Source organism: Protopterus annectens, chromosome 3.part1 (assembly GCF_019279795.1).
Source record: "Protopterus annectens isolate FY-2018-M chromosome 3.part1, PAN1.0, whole genome shotgun sequence".
NCBI classification, from domain to species: domain Eukaryota; kingdom Metazoa; phylum Chordata; order Ceratodontiformes; family Protopteridae; genus Protopterus; species Protopterus annectens.
This window is the reverse complement of record NC_056732.1, coordinates 379931234-379948417: the sequence shown is the minus strand read 5'-3', so window position 1 is coordinate 379948417 and position 17184 is coordinate 379931234. Positions and strand designations below refer to the sequence as shown.

Here is a 17184-nt window from a genome sequence, read left to right as displayed (position 1 = left end):
TCAGGGACTCTGGCCTCGTCATCTGAGGTGGGACCATATCAACATAAAGGGGATGAGGGCTGTGCTTCTAGTTCTTAAGGCTTTTCATTCCGGGCCCCTCAAAGTTAACAAGCAAGGGGATACAAGGTCCTAACATCTCTACAGGCTAGCTCTTTAGGTTTGGGATGTAGCTGTCCAGTATCAAGTGACCTTCAGGCTGTATACATTCCCTCGGTGCACAGTCTAGTGGCAGACTGAGTAGGTCCAGCACACAAGCGTATGAATGGATTCTTCACAGATGTCTTCCTGGACATTGTCCTTCAGTGGGGTATTCCTCAGGTAGATCTTTTTGCCTCCCCTCTGAACAGACATCTTCCTGTATTCTGCTCCAGAGTCCCAAGTACTCTGACTTGGAAAGTAGACACTCTCTCTTCTTTGGTGTTTCTATATACCTTCCCTCCCCTTCCTCTGCTTTTGAGTGTCATGCACAAGATTGGGCAGGACTCTCCCAAAATCTTGTTAGTGACTCCCTTTTGACTGAGATAGCATTGGCCAGGGACAATCACCACAAGCTATCTCACCAAGTGGACCTTCTCACACAAGACAGCGGGTCTGTTATCTGTCCTCACTTGTCCACTCTTCAGCTGAAGCTGTGTGTGATTTAGTTTTGATCCTTTTTAGGCACCTCTTTTCTGAGAATGTGATTCAGGTCCTGCAAGAGGCCAGGAAACCCACTACTAGGAAATCATATTTGTCCAAATGGAAAAGATTTTCTGTGTGGTGCCCTTCTATCAAAACAATGATTCCTTGTCTGTGCAGGTTTCTGTGGTTCTTATTTGCATGATCTGCTCCATGTTGGGTTGGCATATTCTCCAGCTAACTCACCTGTTGACAATCTCTGCTTGTCTGCCCATGGCTTTTCCTCTGACCTCTAGATTTGAGTTCAAGCAATTTTTTTAAAGGCGTCCTTCATATCAGTCTCCCAGGAAGCCCATTCTCCTTTCCTGGGACCTTAGTTTTGTTCTGGAAAAATTGAATCTGGTCCTTTTTGAGCCTGCTGCTTCTGCTTCCTTACAACATTGTACTTGGAAGACTGTTCTTTTAGCCCTCGCTTCAGCTAAGAGCGTGTCTAAGCTTCAAGCTGTTATGGCTGTCCCTCTCTTTTTCATTTTTCACAAAATCAGGGTGTCACTTCAGGCTAATCCTTTTATGCCCAAGGTTGTCAATGAGTTGTCTCTTCACCAGTCTATTCATCTTCTTCATCTTCCTTCTCTGCAGTCTGTCAGCGAGAAGGTTTTTCACTCCTTGGATTTGCATAATGAGCTCTGCTATTATTTGGATAAAACTAAGGATATTTGTAAATCCGAGCAGCGTTTTGTTTCCTTTCATCTCAGGTCTTTGGGTTTAGCTATTTCTAAGCAAACCATCTCATCCTGGATTTCTAATGCCATTTTTGTTTTGCTGTTTTTTTCATGGTAAATGCCTTTCCTCTTCAGTTAAGGCTCATTCTACCAGAGCTGTTGCTTCCTCTGGTGCTTTTTTCATGGGGATGGATACCAATTCCAACCTTGGGACTGCTACTCTGTCCTTTCTCCATACCTTTACTAGGTATTGCAAGTTGGATGTTATTTCCAAGGCTACAGCTAGCTTTGCCAGGGCTGTCCTGCATGAGTTTCTAGAGTGCTGTTTAGTGCATTCCTCCTCTCAGGTTTCCTCTTGAGTTTTTGTACTTTCCCTTCTGTTAGGAATACTGTAACAGTGATATGGAAGGACTTAGTACAGTTGTGTAAAATCTTACCATAACAGTATATGTCCTTCTCTTCACTAGATTTGCTCACACCCTCCTTCCGCCTCTGCGCTAGCCTTTTCTTGCTGTCCTGGCTGAGAGATTCATTCTTTTCTCCTTCTGGATGCACATGTTCTTCCTTGTCGGTAGACATTCTGTTCCTCCTGGGGCTTTTTCAGTTCTGAATATGCATGTCCATATGTCGGCCTTTATGCCTTAAGCCTTGCACAGTGAGCGTACATGTGGCATATGGCGCCTGTAAATACTAAAGCTCCGGTGTACTGGCTGGACGTTGGACTATCCCTGACAGGAGATCCGTTATGTCAGGAATACTGCACCAGTGATGAGAAGGTCACCTACTGCTATGGTAAGATTTTACACAGTTGTACTACCCTTATGTCAGAGAGAGAGAATGGTAATGAGAACTCCCAGTAATAGCTCTCTTCTATTTGACATTCTTATGAATTCAGCTGTGGGATTGCTTGTTTCTGTTCTGCCTTCATTTTACAAATGACTGTAGGCCCTCCTTATCTAATAAAGAAGGTTAAGGGGCTCTCGGTGTACCCTCCCACTGAAGATGTCCATAATAACTTTTTGTTGCAGTCTGAAAGCATTTAGATTCTGTTTTGTCTGCTACTAAGAAGGTAGAGTGCCTAACTAGATTCATCTAAATATAACTAGTTGTAAACCATATCAACAACACCAGATGGCATGACAAGCACCTAATGCTGAGTATTGCCCATTTCTAGGCAACCCTTGCATGTCTAACAGAGTATTTCCCTTGCAACCTTTAAAACCCATCTGGATGAGTGGATTGGTGATGACAAATTTTAGCTTGGTATATGTAGGAAAATCTACTTAATGGGGGACATTGATAATCTCTCACCAATACTAGATGGTATGGCTGACCTTTTTGAAGGTCTCCTTGGCCTCTGGCTTCCTTCATTTGCGAGTTAGTATCATAATCATCTTCTTTCGGCTGTTCCCATTAGGGGTCGCCACAGCGGATCATCTGTTTCCATTTCTTCCTGTCCTCTGCATCTTGCTCTGTCACACCAACCACCTGCATGTCCTCTCTCACCACATCCATAAACCTTATCTTAGGCCTTCCTCTTTTCCTGTTACCTGGTAGTTTCATCCTTAGCATCTTTTTCCCAATATACTCAGCATCCCTCCTCAGCACATGTCCAAACCAACGTAATCTTGCCTCTCTGGCTTTGTCTCCAAACCTTCCAACCTGGGCTGACCCTCTAATATACTTATTCCTAATCCTGTCCATCCTCTTCAGACCCAGTGCAAATCTTAACATCTTTAACTCTGCCACATCCAGCTGTGACTCCTGCCTTTTTGTCAATGCTACTGTCTCCAGCCCATATAACATAGCTGGTCTCATTACCCTCTTGTAGACTTTCCCTATCACTGTTACTGGTACTCGTCTGTCACAAATCACTCCTGACACTCTTCTCCACCCACTCCATCCTGCCTGTACTCTGTTCTTTACCTCTCTTCCACACTCACCATTACTCTGAACTATTGATCCCAAGTATTTAAACTCACCCACCTTTGCCACCTCTACTCCTTGCATCCTCACCATTCTTCTATCCTCCCTCTCATTCACACACATATATTCTATCTTAGTCCTGCTGACCTTTATTCCTCTTCTCTTTAGTGCATATCTCCATCTCTCCAGGGTCGTCTCCGCCTGTTCCCTACTCTCACTACAGATCACAATGTCATCTGCAAACATCATAGTCCACGGGGACTCCTGTCTGATCTCGTCTGTCAACCTGTCCTTCACCATTGCAAATAAGAAAGGGCTCAGAGCTGACCCTTGATGTAATCCCACCTCCATCTTAAATGCATCCGTCACTCCCACCGCAGACATCACCACTGTCACACTACCCTCGTACATATTCTGTACCACTCTTACATACTTCTCAGACACTCCCGACTTCCTCATACAATACCACAACTCCTCTCTAGGCACCCTGTCATATGGTTTCTTCAAGTCTACAAAAACACAATGCAACTCCTTCTGACCTTCTCTGTACTTCTCCATCAACACTCTGAGCAAACATTGCATCTGTAGTGTTCTTTCCCGGCATGAAACCATACTGCTGATTACTAATCATCATGCCCCTTCTTAACCTAGCTTCCACTACTCTTTCCCATAACTTCATGCTGTGACTGATCAATTTTAATACCTCTGTAGTTACTACAGCTCTGCACATCACCCTTATTAGTAAAAATCTGAACCAAAACGCTTCTTCTCCATTCCTCAGGCATCTTTCTCTCACTTTCCAAGATTTCATTAAACAATCTGGTTAAAAACTCCACTGCCATTTCCACAGCTTTTTGGTATGTAATGATCAGCCTTGTAAACAAAAACATGGAACAGCTGTCCCAACTTCATGGTGCACATGTATAAAGCCTTGACTGCACCTCAAATGACCTGTGTTTGACTAACTGCACAGGCACTAGAGGGACAGAAGGAGGATGGGAGTTATCAGTCTATGCCAGCTCTCCCATCCTGGGGGAGGAAGGCATCTTGGCTAACTGCATTGGCTACATATGTGAGAATGCAAATGTATCGTATCGCCACAGCATGAAGAGCCTAGCCCATCCACACTGCAGGAAGTGCACCACTTCAGGAGGCTGCACATGGGGAAAATGAGCATTCACCTCTCAAAGGTAGCTGTGGTGGAGCTTGCAAGCTGACAAAGTGTTGGGCATTGGGCCAGTCTGCAGGTTCTGTAGACTGACTCACTCCCTAACACCTGACTCTCCACCAGGAAATGAATGGGCCACCTAGGTGGACAAGTAGTTTGGTCATTTGAGTGCAGAAAGGGTAGCCATTGTGCCAATCCTCCAGACAAAAAATGGAATCGCTATTGGAGCAAGTTTTATTCCCTCATATTCAAATTTGATAATGGGATTATTTGAAACTGAATATATATATGAGACAACTTTTTTCCTAAATATTTTGCATTTATGTTACATTGATTTATTAGTTTGTAGGGGCAATGCGGATTCATTTTATGAATGTACTGTTCTGGTAGACAACTGATTTAGTTTAAAATTTCTTTTGTTTCAGATACAAATAAAATGGATTTTCAAGATATAGTGTGACAGGGTGTACTTTCAAATGTTCTGGAGTGTAAGTTGTATAGGAAAACGTGGAATGCACAGATGTTTGGTTAAGTAGTCACCATCCTAATTCTCTTATTTCTTCATTACCAGTTGGAGAAATGTTAAAGTGCTAGACATATTGGATACAATGGCTTTTTGAATGAAGCTGAATGTTGTTAAACTAGTTTATAAAGATATTTTGAATAAGAAAATATTAAGGCATATTGTGCATGTATGGAAAATATCCATTGAATTTGTACTAGTAGTTTCACAATTACTCTTTGAGGCTGAAAGTAAAACTAGGGGCGAAAACTTAGATAAGTTATATTTGGTTATACAGTATATTGTTCTGGGCAACAGCACTGCAATGCATTGTTACAGTATTGGCCTTTGCAGTTTTTGAGTGTTCAAATGAGTGAAGTTATGCATATATTAATATATTTCAGAAGGGCTACTATAGGTGATGGTCATTCATAGTCATTTTTATGTCCATCATAAACTATGAAAAGTGATTTATTAATAGAGTTCAGCAGAAATTTGGCAGGCCACAGTTGTGGCTGCCATAGTACTTGCAGTTTAATGACAACCAATGATTTTGTGATCTTGTGTAATTTGTGTTAATGTGAGAGTATGAATGTTGTGCATGTTGTACAGTTAGTTGTCTTTTATTGGTGGGGTTATCGTTGTGTGAATTTGTCATTATGTTAGTGCGTGAAATCGTATTTTAGGATAAAATAAGAGAAAATTTGCAGTTAGACTGTAGAAATATTTAAGGTTGCAACATTTTTAGTGTCAGTATCTAAAATATGCTAATTCGGAAGAGAGACATTTATAAATATTAGACCTGAGACAGAATAACCAAAATCTTAAGTGTTTTATGATACAGGAAAAAATGTTTCATTTTGTAATTTAACAGTTATTTCCTTATAGATTTATTTTACATTTGTTGACCGGGATAGTCCAACTGGATATATGTCCATTTTCAGCGGAGGCCTGGGGAGAAAAGCTCTAGATAACACAGATAGAACATAACAGATATGAGTCGAACATATTTAAAAAGCCCTCTAGTAGGTACTCACACTCTACACAGTGTGTAATAGTATACAAAAACAACAGGTTGCAGCAAGCTATTATGAGCAAGAGATACGTACAATATTAATTTAAATAAGGCATTGAATAAGTAGTGATTAATCAGGGTTAGTACAGGGACAAAGCCAGTGCTCTTACTGTTTGAGCCCTTTTTTGAAGAGACTTAGAAGGTTCAAGGGTAAGATTAGATGGAACTGAACCTCTATAATTAAATGATTAACTGGTTTTAAACTGATTTTTTTAATTAATTCATTTATTTTATTTAATTGTCTTTTTTATAGGTTGGTTATTCTATACTGTATATAGTTGTGAATTTGTATGATGTTCTTTGTGTTTCACTATTGCAGTCATTACACTTGGGTTATCCTGCTGGCAGGCTACCCTCAGTCAGCCTGAGTTCCAAAGTCTAGGTCCGGCGTCGGTTGCTGTCACCTCTTACCTGACGTCAGTGCACCAGGGGTATAAAAGATGCAGCCGACACCATTTTCTTCAGTCTTTCTTGCCACGCGGTGCCTGAAGCAGAAGCAGTTTGCAAGTGCCGGTCGGCCGACTCCTGAGATTTTCATGTTCGAGTTTCAGATCAGCAGTCTTCATTAAAAGCTAAGTACCCCGTTGGGGAAACTTTTTTTCTTGCTCCAGACCGATGTCAGAAAAAGTTAATAATTGTATTTCTTGTGGGAAGCAAATACCTCATAAGGACTTTCTTTCTTACTGTACTCCTTGCCTAGGCCCTGACCACAACGTTGCTAGTTGTCGGTTTTGTGCTAGATTTAACCAACGCACTATTAAGTGTCAGTACAATTTTGCATTTCACTATTTTGGCAGAAGATTTAATTACACGATGCCATCAGATAGCCATCCGACTACCGGAATTCACAAGAAACTCAAAGAAAAGGACAGGCATCCGAGGTCCAAAACAGACGGCGAGGCTTCCTCTAAGCCAGTTGCCAGTTCGCTGCTTCTCAGTGAGGCGCCTTCGCAGCCCCTGATGCCCGCTACTTTGGACTCGCAGGCCGCTACAGACTCCCATGTGGAGTCGACTAGGCCGCTGGAAGCTCAAGGTATTGGAACTTCGGAGACTATTCCCTCAGATGGGTCCAGAGCCGCTGAGTAGGCATCGGCTTCTGAGGGTGTTTTCAGACCTACTCAGTTATACATTAAAACGACTCCAGCTATAAAGGCAAAGACTAAAGCACCTTTAAAGACAAAGAAACAAGTACAACAGCCTCATGGTCAGGCCTCCATGCCCAAAAAAACAGCTGCTCAAAATGCCTGATGACTTAATTACTTTGATCAGGGGCTCCCATCTCCCTCCTGATAAAAGGCCTAGGCAAGAGACAGAATATGAATCTTCAGATCAGGTTTCCATTTTATCTGATTCCTCTTCTGATCAGGAATACTCTCTTCCTCCCTATGATGATTCTGATGCTGAAGAATCTGTCCCTTCAGCCTCTTCTTCTGAGGATTACTCTTTTGGGGAAACCTTGCATAGCTTGAGGGAACATTTCCCCTGGGAGAGCCAAGATTATTCAGAAGCTAAGAAAAGGCTCAGAGACTTCCTTTTACTCCCAAAACACAGGCCCCTAGCTATTCCACTTGTGTTAGACATTGTAGATGATGTATTTTCAGAGTCCAGTCTGACCCCTGACTCCTTACCTCCAGCTCCTGTTAAGCCGGACGGGTACTACAGGGTTCCCGACTCTCATAAATTCCTTTTCAAAAACCCTGCTGCTGACCCAGAAACTATCTCTCAGGGTCCCAAAGGGGTCGAGGCATCCACTGCAAAAAACCCCACCCCCTCTGACAGGGATTCCAGGGCACTGGACATATGGGGGAAGAAGATTTACACTTCTGCTACCTTGGCTATAAGGGCTTTAAATTGTCAGTTTCATATGCTCAAATCTCAGCAATATATTATGTCACTGCTTAAACAGAAAATGTTGATAAATTCTGAATGTGCAGAAAACAAAGAAATGTATGTTTATTGCATGCAGCCGAGCAAGTTGGAAAGCATACTTTGCAATGTGGTTTTGATTCTTTGGAGGCCTCCTGCAGGGCCAATGTTACGGGTTCTGTCATCAGGAGACATGCTTGGTTAAAGGAACAAAATCTGCGTGACCATGTCAAAGCAAAATTATTAGATGCTCCGTTACAGCATGATACCTTGTTTGGTGTTAAAGCAGAAGAGGTGTTAAAGAAAATGGAGGACAAAGCTAAATCTATGCAAATGGTTAAGGATTTTTTACAGGTACAACCTCAAGATTTATTAGACACTGGCCTACAAAGAATTGGTCCTTTCCAGTGTCAGACGGACCACAAAGGGGCAGATACAGACGCCCAGGAGGCAGATCCCAGCCCCAAGGTTTGTACAGGTCTAAACAATGGGGTGCTTCTACCTCCAAAAGTGGAGAAGACAAATCACAGCCATACAGGAAACAGTCCCAATGACTTCCCCCTGCCTGCACCAAGCACTTATCTTCTGGCAGCACCTTTAGGGGGAAAACTAGCACTTTTTTCTCAAAATTGGCACATAACCCAGGACAAATGGGTCCTAGACATAGTGTCACAAGGCTACAAGTTTCACTTCCATATCCTGCCAAGGACAAACGGCTGGCCAGACCTGCCAAAACAACAATGGGCAGAGGCACAAAAACAAGTCTTATCCCTCATGGACATGAGGGCCATTCAACAAGTACCAGACCAAGAGCAGGGACAAGGATTTTATTCAAGACTGTGCTTGGTACCAAGAAAGGACAAGACCTGGAGACCAATACTGGACCTATCTATTCTAAACACATATCTGGATATACCAAAATTCAAAATGTTGACTCTACAGCAGCTTCTGCCCATGCTGGGCAAGAAGGCTTGGCTTGTTACTTTAGACCTAAAAGAGGCATACCTGCATGTCCCAATCAGATAAACATGCAGAAGATATCTCAGATTCAAAGCTGGCTCGATGCACTACCAATTCTCTGCACTGCCCTTTGGCTTGTCTACTGCGCACAGGGTCTTCACAAAGTGCCTAGCACCAGTAATTGCATTCTGCAGACAAAGAGGAATACAAATATATCCTTACTTGGACAACTGCCTCATTCAAGCAGAGAACAAGGACATTCTACTACAGCATCTGGCGTTTGTAAAGAGATTTCTAACAGGCCTAGGGTACACAGTCAATGAAAAGCAATCAAAAGTAGTACCCTCTCAAGAGATAATATTCCTGGGTGCAAGCTTAAATACAACTGCCCAGATGGCTTATCTCACGCCAGATATACAAATGCAACTGACTACATATTTCAAACTGTTGGCAACAAAGGCCCAGTTATCTGCAAGAAAAATTCTGCAGGGTTTGGGCTTCATGGCATCCTGCATTCTACTAATTCCATATGCGAGACTGCATATGAGGAAACTTCAGTGGTACCTAAAAAGTGTTTGGGCTCAACATTGCCACAGCCTGGAAACAATAATTACCCTCATTCCCTGCCTGCAGCAGGAGTTTCGATGGTGGGCGAAGGCTTGTCACCAGAACAAGGGACAGCCATTCACTTTACCCCCAGCCAGGCAGACATTAACAATGGATGCATCAGATTATGCCGGGGGGGGGGGGGGCCCACATGGCAGGAAGATGTATTCAAGGCACATGGTCCACAAACAAATGTATCTCCATATCAATCAAAAAGAGATGCTAGCTGTTCAGAATGCCCTGATGGCCTTCATGGACCTACTTCATCCGGGAAAACTACTGATAAAGACAGACAACACCATGGTCATGTGGTATATAAATAAGCAGTGAGGCACTCATTCTTACCCCCTTTGCAAACTAGCCATGACTTTGTGGGACACAGCATTGACTTACCAAGTACATCTGCAGGCACAATTCCTGCCAGGAAAGATGAATACTCTGGCAGACGAACTAAGCAGAAACCTCATGGATCCCCACGAGTGGAAATTGGATCCACAATTCTTCAGCGTGATAACAAGGAGATGGGGATGCCCGGATATAGATCTATTTGCCTCTCCTCACAACTACCAATTAAAAAGATTCTGCACAAGGACTTATCACAGGCAAGCATGGAAAGTGGATGCCCTATTTTTCAACTGGAAAAACTTAGCAGTATATGCCTTTCCTCCACTGCCTGTCCTCCCCAAGGTACTCCTAAAGGTCAAACAAGAGAAGCCAAAGATGATACTGATTGCCCCAGACTGGCCCCGCCAGTACTGGTATCCAATCCTAAGGAACTTGTCTCAATGCCCGGCTTGGACCTTGCCTCAAATACCTCATCTACTGTCCCAACAAAACAATCACATCCTACACAGCTAACTCAAGACCTTAAATCTGGCAGCATGGCAGATAATGTAGTCATACAAAACGCACCTCTCACTAAAGCTGTGATAGATGTCATTTTGGAGGCCAGAAGGCCTAGTACCAGAAAATCTTGCGTCGGAAAATGGAAGAGATTCTCTGTCTGGAACCAGGCACAAGGAATTGATACAGCTGTACCAAATATTCCTCAGATTTTGCAATACTTAACTGAGATGCTGGACAAAGGCCTATCCTTTTTCATCAATTAAAATTCATGCCTCTGCCATTTTGCCTCATTACAATACAGAGCCACCAATCTTTTCTCATCCTTTGTTAAGGCAGTACCTCAGAGGAGCCAAAAACTTAAGGCCTCCAAGGAGATCACAAATACCTGCATGGGACCTCAATTATGTTTTGGAAAAACTCACCCTGCCTCCTTTTGAGCCAGCCGCTACAGCTGATATAAAATTTTTATCTTGGAAAACAGCTCTGCTCCTAGCAATAACCTCTGCAAGACGAGTCTCAGAGCTACAGGCACTCATGGCTGTGGAACCTTTTATCATTTTTTTTATCCAGACAGGGTTTCTCAGAGGACAAAACTGACATTTATGCCTAAGGCAGTGTCCAGTATGGCCCTTAACCAAACTATTCATCTGCCTACTTTTTATCCAAACCCACAGAATAAAGGGGAGAGAATTCTGCATTCCTTGGACATACACAGACAGCTACGCTTCTACTTGAACAGAACCAAAGCTTTCAGAAAGACTGAGCAACTACTAGTGGCATGTGCTGCAGGATCACAAGGAAAGGCCATCTCTAAGCAGACTATTTCAAAGTGGATAGGCCACTGCATTCGTTCCTGCTATTCACAACATGGCAAGCCAGTGCCTAAGGGCATTAGGCCACATTCAACCAGAGCAGCAGCCACTTCTGCAGCCTTCCTCAGGGGAGTACCAACCAAAGACATTTTAGAGGCTGCTACCTGGAGTTCAGTGCACACCTTTACAAAGCACTATCATTTACCACTCTACTCTAAATCCAGGGCAGGCTTTGCCACTGCAGTTTTGCAGGGCCTCATAGCCGCTCCTATTGCTATTTAGCTCCAGCCTCCCAACCATAGCTTTGGGATTCAACCCAAGTGTAATGACTGCAACAGTGAAACACGAAGAACATGGTACAGTTGTGTACACTTGCCATAAATGTAGATGTTTGAGTGTATTCACTGTTGCAGTCCAGATTACCCACCCACCACCCCCCTTATTTGTGCTGGAACTTATCTGCACTTCTCTAAAATATACAACCTATGCGGTGTATTTGCTTGTAGATGAGGGTATAACATATATTTTGGTGCATGCATATTTGATTGGCATATTTTTAGCCTACCCTTTTGGGGGCACCTGACATCTGGAGCAAGAAAAACTGAGGAAAATGGCGTCGGCTGCATCTTTTATACCCCTGGTGCACTGACGTCAGGGAAGAGGCGACAGCAACCGATGCCGGACCTAGACTTTGGAACTCAGGCCGACTGAGGGTAGCCTGCCAGCAGGATAACCAAAGTGTAATGACTGCAACAGTGAATACACTCGAGCATCTACATTTGTGGTAAGTGTACATAACTGTACTTTTTTTTTACTTTCATTAAGACTGCTAATACATACTAGGAAATGTGAAATCCAGAAAATTTATTTCCAGCCTCTAACTTAATTACCTTTTGTGGGTCACTGAGTGTCTAACCCTTTCCTAAATGTCCTTACACTTTGCTTTCATAAAGTGACGGGAGGAGTGGATTCTAATATAGTCATAATATATTTGCCTTATAACCAGCATGCATATGAGCTACTTCAGTTTTCATACTTAATGAATCTTAGTCTCCAATCTTCCTATCTTCTACCTGTACCCCTTGAGTTCATCCCTTTCTTTGCCCCTGTTTCCATTTCCTCCCCTGCCCTGTCTTCTAGTCAACTCTCCCTTACCTGCGCTTGTGTTTTGTTACAATTTCCAAGTCTTACTAGCTGTAACCCACTTGCTAGCTACCTGTTTGTAATGCAATGAATGTCCTTCAAGGATGCATCTGCAGTCCTAACATATGGGTTGTCCTGCCTCAGGCAGCCCTTCGGTCGGCCCGATTCCAAAGTCTGGGTCTGGCCTCGGCTGATGTCGCACTTCACCCGACGTCATAGCTGCTGTCAATTGGGTATAAAGGCATCAGCCGACGCCATTTTCCCCAGTCTTTCTTGCCACGTGGCGCCCGAAGCAGAAGCTGTTCGCAAGTGCCGGTCGGTCAGAACCAGAGATTACTACTACCGAAGACTTCTAAAAAGCTAAGTACCCCGTTGGGGACTCTTTCTTGCCTCAGCCGATGTCAGAAAAAGTGAATAACTGTTTAACTTGTGGGAAACAAATACCTCATAAGGATTTCCACTCTTACTGCCTTCCTTGCTTAGGCCCAGACCACGATGTAGCAGCTTGTCTAGCCTGTGCTTCCTTCAACCGATGGACACTTAGACGTCGGTCGGAGTTTGCAGAGGAGTTTTTCGGCCCCGCTTTTGCTTACAACATGCCGTCGGAGACTCCGACTTCACAATTAGCTAAAAAGCGTAAGGAAAAGGACCGACACTCGCGGTCCGCGGTTTCGGCCGAAACCGTGGTTAAGCCAACCGCGAGTGTCTCGGTTTCGGCTGAAACCGAGTCCTCGGTTCTTCCTTCGGCCGAAAGCATGCCTCCTACAACCGAGGCCTCATCCAGCATGGCTGAATCTGCTACTGAATTTCCACCTGCTGTTGCAGGTTCTCAGGATTTATCAGATACTATTCCCTTAGACATATCTACTCCTGCACGTGGAGCTGTTAGGCCCCCTGCATCCATGTCTATTAAGGCTTTTTCTAGGGCTAAAGCAGCTAAATCTTCCAAGGCCTTGCCTGCTAAACCCCCTCACACAGGCCTAGCTCTAGTATCCAAATGCTTAGCCTGGCAGAGGATCTCATTTCTTTGATCAGGGGATCCCAAACTCACCCTGACAGGGCCTCTCATCCCCCTCCAGGGAAGAGGCCTAGGGCAGAGCCCCCTGAGCCAGTTTCTACAGATTATTCCTCTGATGATTCAGAAAACTCAAATCCTCCAGAAGGCCCTTATTCTCCATATGAGGACTCTGACGCAGAAAACTCCATTCCTTCTGCCTCTCCTCCTGAGGAATTTTCTTTTGGGGAAACCTTGCATGCTATGAGAGAACAATTTCAATGGCAGGGTCAGGATTTTTCAGATTCTAGGAAAAGGCTTAGGACCTTTTTACATTTGCCACAGCATAGGCCTTTAGCCATTCCTCCAGTACTTACAGTTGTGGATGATGCATTTAATGATGCTTGTACTGCCCCTGACTCTCTTCCCCCGGTCCCTGCTAAGCCCGACAGATACTACAGGGTCCCGGACACACATTATCACTTGTATAAGGCTCCTATTGCAGATCCTGAAACTATTTCACAGGGCCCCAAAGCTGTAGCAGCTGCCTCTGCCAAAACCCTCCCTCTGAAAGAGAATCTAGGGCATTAGAGATGGGGTAAAAAGTTTATACTTCTGCTACTCTTTCGGCTAGGGCCTTAAACTGTCAATTCCACATGATTCAGTATCAGGAATTTTGTTAGATCAGCTAACTAAAAAACTGTCCTCTCCTGAACCTATAGACCGTAAGTCCCTTCAGGATTTGGTACATAACACTCAGCAGGTCAGTAATCATTCCTTAAAATGCGGCTATGATGCACTGGAGGCTTCCTTTAGATCAGCTATGACTGGTACAGTGATCAGAAGGCATGCATGGTTAAAAGAGCAATCCTTACCAGACCACGTAAAGTCAAAGCTCCTAGATGCTCCCATGGAAAAACACAGTTTGTTTGGCTCCCCTGCACAGCAAGTGTTAAAGAAGGTGGAAGAAAAAGCAAAATCTGTCCAAACTGTCAATTGAACAAAGGGCTGCCTTTCCAAAGCCCTCACCCAAGCCAGACTATCACCACGGACGCCTCAGACCTCGGTTGGGGGGGCACACATGGTGGACAAGTGCATACAAGGCTTATGGACACAAGGCCAGCTGAACCTACACATAAATCAAAAAGAGATGCTGGCAGTAAAACAGGCAATTCAGACATTCAGACTGTTTCTTCAACAAGGTCATTTGCTGATAAGGACGGACAACACCACAGTTATGTGGTATATCAACAAACAGGGAGGCACACATTCATATCCTCTATGCCAGATGGCAATGGACCTCTGGAATGTGGCCCTGAACCTCAACATTCAGCTCCAGGCCATATTTGTGCCAGGAAAAGAAAATATACTAGCAGACATCTTAAGCAGAACTACCACGGATGCCCACGAATGGATGCTGCATCCAGACATCTTCAAATCCATTACAAAGAAATGGGGACTACCAGAAATAGACCTGTTCGCATCCCCACACAACCACCAATTGAGAAAATTCTGCACAAGGACATACCACCCACTTGCTTGGAAGGTGGACTCCCTATCCCTCAGTTGGGAAAACCTGACAGCATATGCATTCCCACCTCTTCCTTTGATGCACAAAGTGCTACTGAAGATCAAAGAAGATCACCCAAGGATCATCCTAATAGCTCCAGACTGGCCGAGGCAGCATTGGTACCCGCTACTGAGGAGTATGTCTCGGGAACACGCATGGCCTCTACCTCTAGTTCCTTTACTGCTAACACAGAACAACTTCAAAATCCTGCATCCAAACTTGAAAACACTGCAGCTAGCTGCTTGGAACATTACATAAAACAAAATAACCCAGATTTATCTCAAAGGGTTAAAGACATTATCCTGGAGGCTCGCAGACCCTCCACAAGGAAAACTTATTCAGCAAAATGGAAAAGATACCTCATTTGGAGTGCAGCAAAAGGAGAAAATGTATCATTGGCAAACATAGCTAACATCCTGCAATATTTAGCAGAGCTTTTCCACAATGGCCTGTCTTACTCCTCCATTAAGATTCATGCATCAGCAATTTCTGCAGAATACAACATGGATCCTCCAGTCTTCTCTCATCCTCTACTCAGGCAGTTTCTGAGAGGAATTGAAAATGTAAAGCCTCCAAGGAAGCCACCTTTGCCTACATGTGACCTGAAAGTTAACACTTCCCCCTTTTGAACCAGCAGCAACAGCAGAATTACAGTTCTTATCTTGGAAAACTGCTTTCCTGCTTGCAATCACTTCAGCAAGAAGGGTTTCTGAATTACAGGCATTAATGGCAGTACAGCCCTTCCTTATCTTCCATCAGGATAGAGTGTCCTTGAGAACTAATCCTACTTTTATGCCAAAGGTGGTCTCCAGGGTCTCATTAAACCAAGCAATCCACCTACCAACATTCTTCCCCAACCCACAGAACAGAGGGGAAAGACTACTGCATACCTTGGATGTGCACAGGCAATTGCGCTACTACCTGGACAGAACCAAGAACAATAGAAAAACTGACCAGCTTCTGGTAGCATATGCAACAGGAATGGAAGGAAAAGCAATTTCAAAACAGACAATCTCAAAATGGATAGGAAATTGCATTAGATTTTGTTACTCTTTTTATGGAAAGACAACTCCAGAAAACATCAGACCTCATTCCACAAGGGCTACAGCCTCTACTACAGCTTTTTTACGAGGAGTGGCTACCAAAGACATTTTAGAGGCTGCTACTTGGAGCTCCGTGCATACATTTGCTAAGCATTATAATCTACCTTTATACTCCAGATCCCGAGCAGGTTTTGCCACTGCTGTTTTGCAAGGGATCTTAACTACACCATAATCTTCTTAGTGCCTCCTCCCCCAGTTTGGCTATGATATTTTACCCATATGTTAGGACTGCCGATGCATCCTTGAAGGACATAGTACAGTTTTGTACCTACCATAAATGTAGATGTCCGAGAGGTATGCATCTGCAGTCAGGATTACCCACCCTCCTTCCCCTCTGTGGTACTCCTAGGGTATTTGCCCATCTTGTAGCTAGCTGGGGGAATCTATTATGGTGTATTTGTTTGTATATATGTATATACATGTTTATTTTTATTTGCTCTCTACTGTTTGGAATCATTTGCATTTATCCAAATTTAGCCTTCCTAGAGGGCACCTGACATCTAGGGCAAGAAACACTGAGGAAAATGGCGTCAGCTGATGCCTTTATACCCAATTGACAGCAGCTATGACGTCGGGTGAAGTGCGACATCAGCCGAGGCCAGGCCCAGACTTTGGAATCGGGCCGACCGAAGGGCTGCCTGAGGCAGGACAACCCATATGTTAGGACTGCAGATGCATACCTCTCGGACATCTACATTTATGGTAGGTACAAAACTGTACTTTATCTGTGGCAGGGTGTGGATAGTGGTGGTATTTACTTACACTTGGCTCTTTAATAGAAAGGATGACATTTTTTGTATTTGTATTCAAGTAGTACCAGTGTGTTAGTACTGCAGTATAAAGAAAGCAAAAAGAAATTACTTAAATTGAGAGTTTAGCTGTTATAATATTCAGTGATGTCATTGCAGTGAACAGTATGTGGTTAGTAGGCAGCGTTAACTATCTCATGGGTTGGGGGTTCAGTTCTGAATTTTGGTTCCTGTCTTTCTGATGCTTACATATTATCTTTTGTCCACATGGCTTTTCCAAAGGCGCTTCCATTTTTTTCCTGACTCCCTAAATCATGGTTGCTAAACTGGCTTCTTTAAGTATCCAAATAAATATTTATTGCATTTACCTTTGTCCTTGTTTTCAGGGCTGTGGCTAAAATAATCCATAAAGTCCATAATGGAACCATTCAAATGGTTGGTTAAAAAAAAGTAATACAACTTAATTTGAAAAAAGACATCCTTGCTTTACTTTTATACATTGAAGTAGAAAAGAGTTGAAATGG

At 43.5% G+C, this 17184-nt stretch overlaps 1 protein-coding gene across 2 annotated transcripts in view; it reads left to right on the top strand.

Moving 5' to 3' along the window:
• PLEKHA8 (pleckstrin homology domain containing A8) overlaps positions 1-17184 on the top strand; it is a 384133-nt gene that overhangs the window by 303397 nt on the left and 63552 nt on the right. The gene's annotated exons all lie outside the window — the stretch shown is intronic.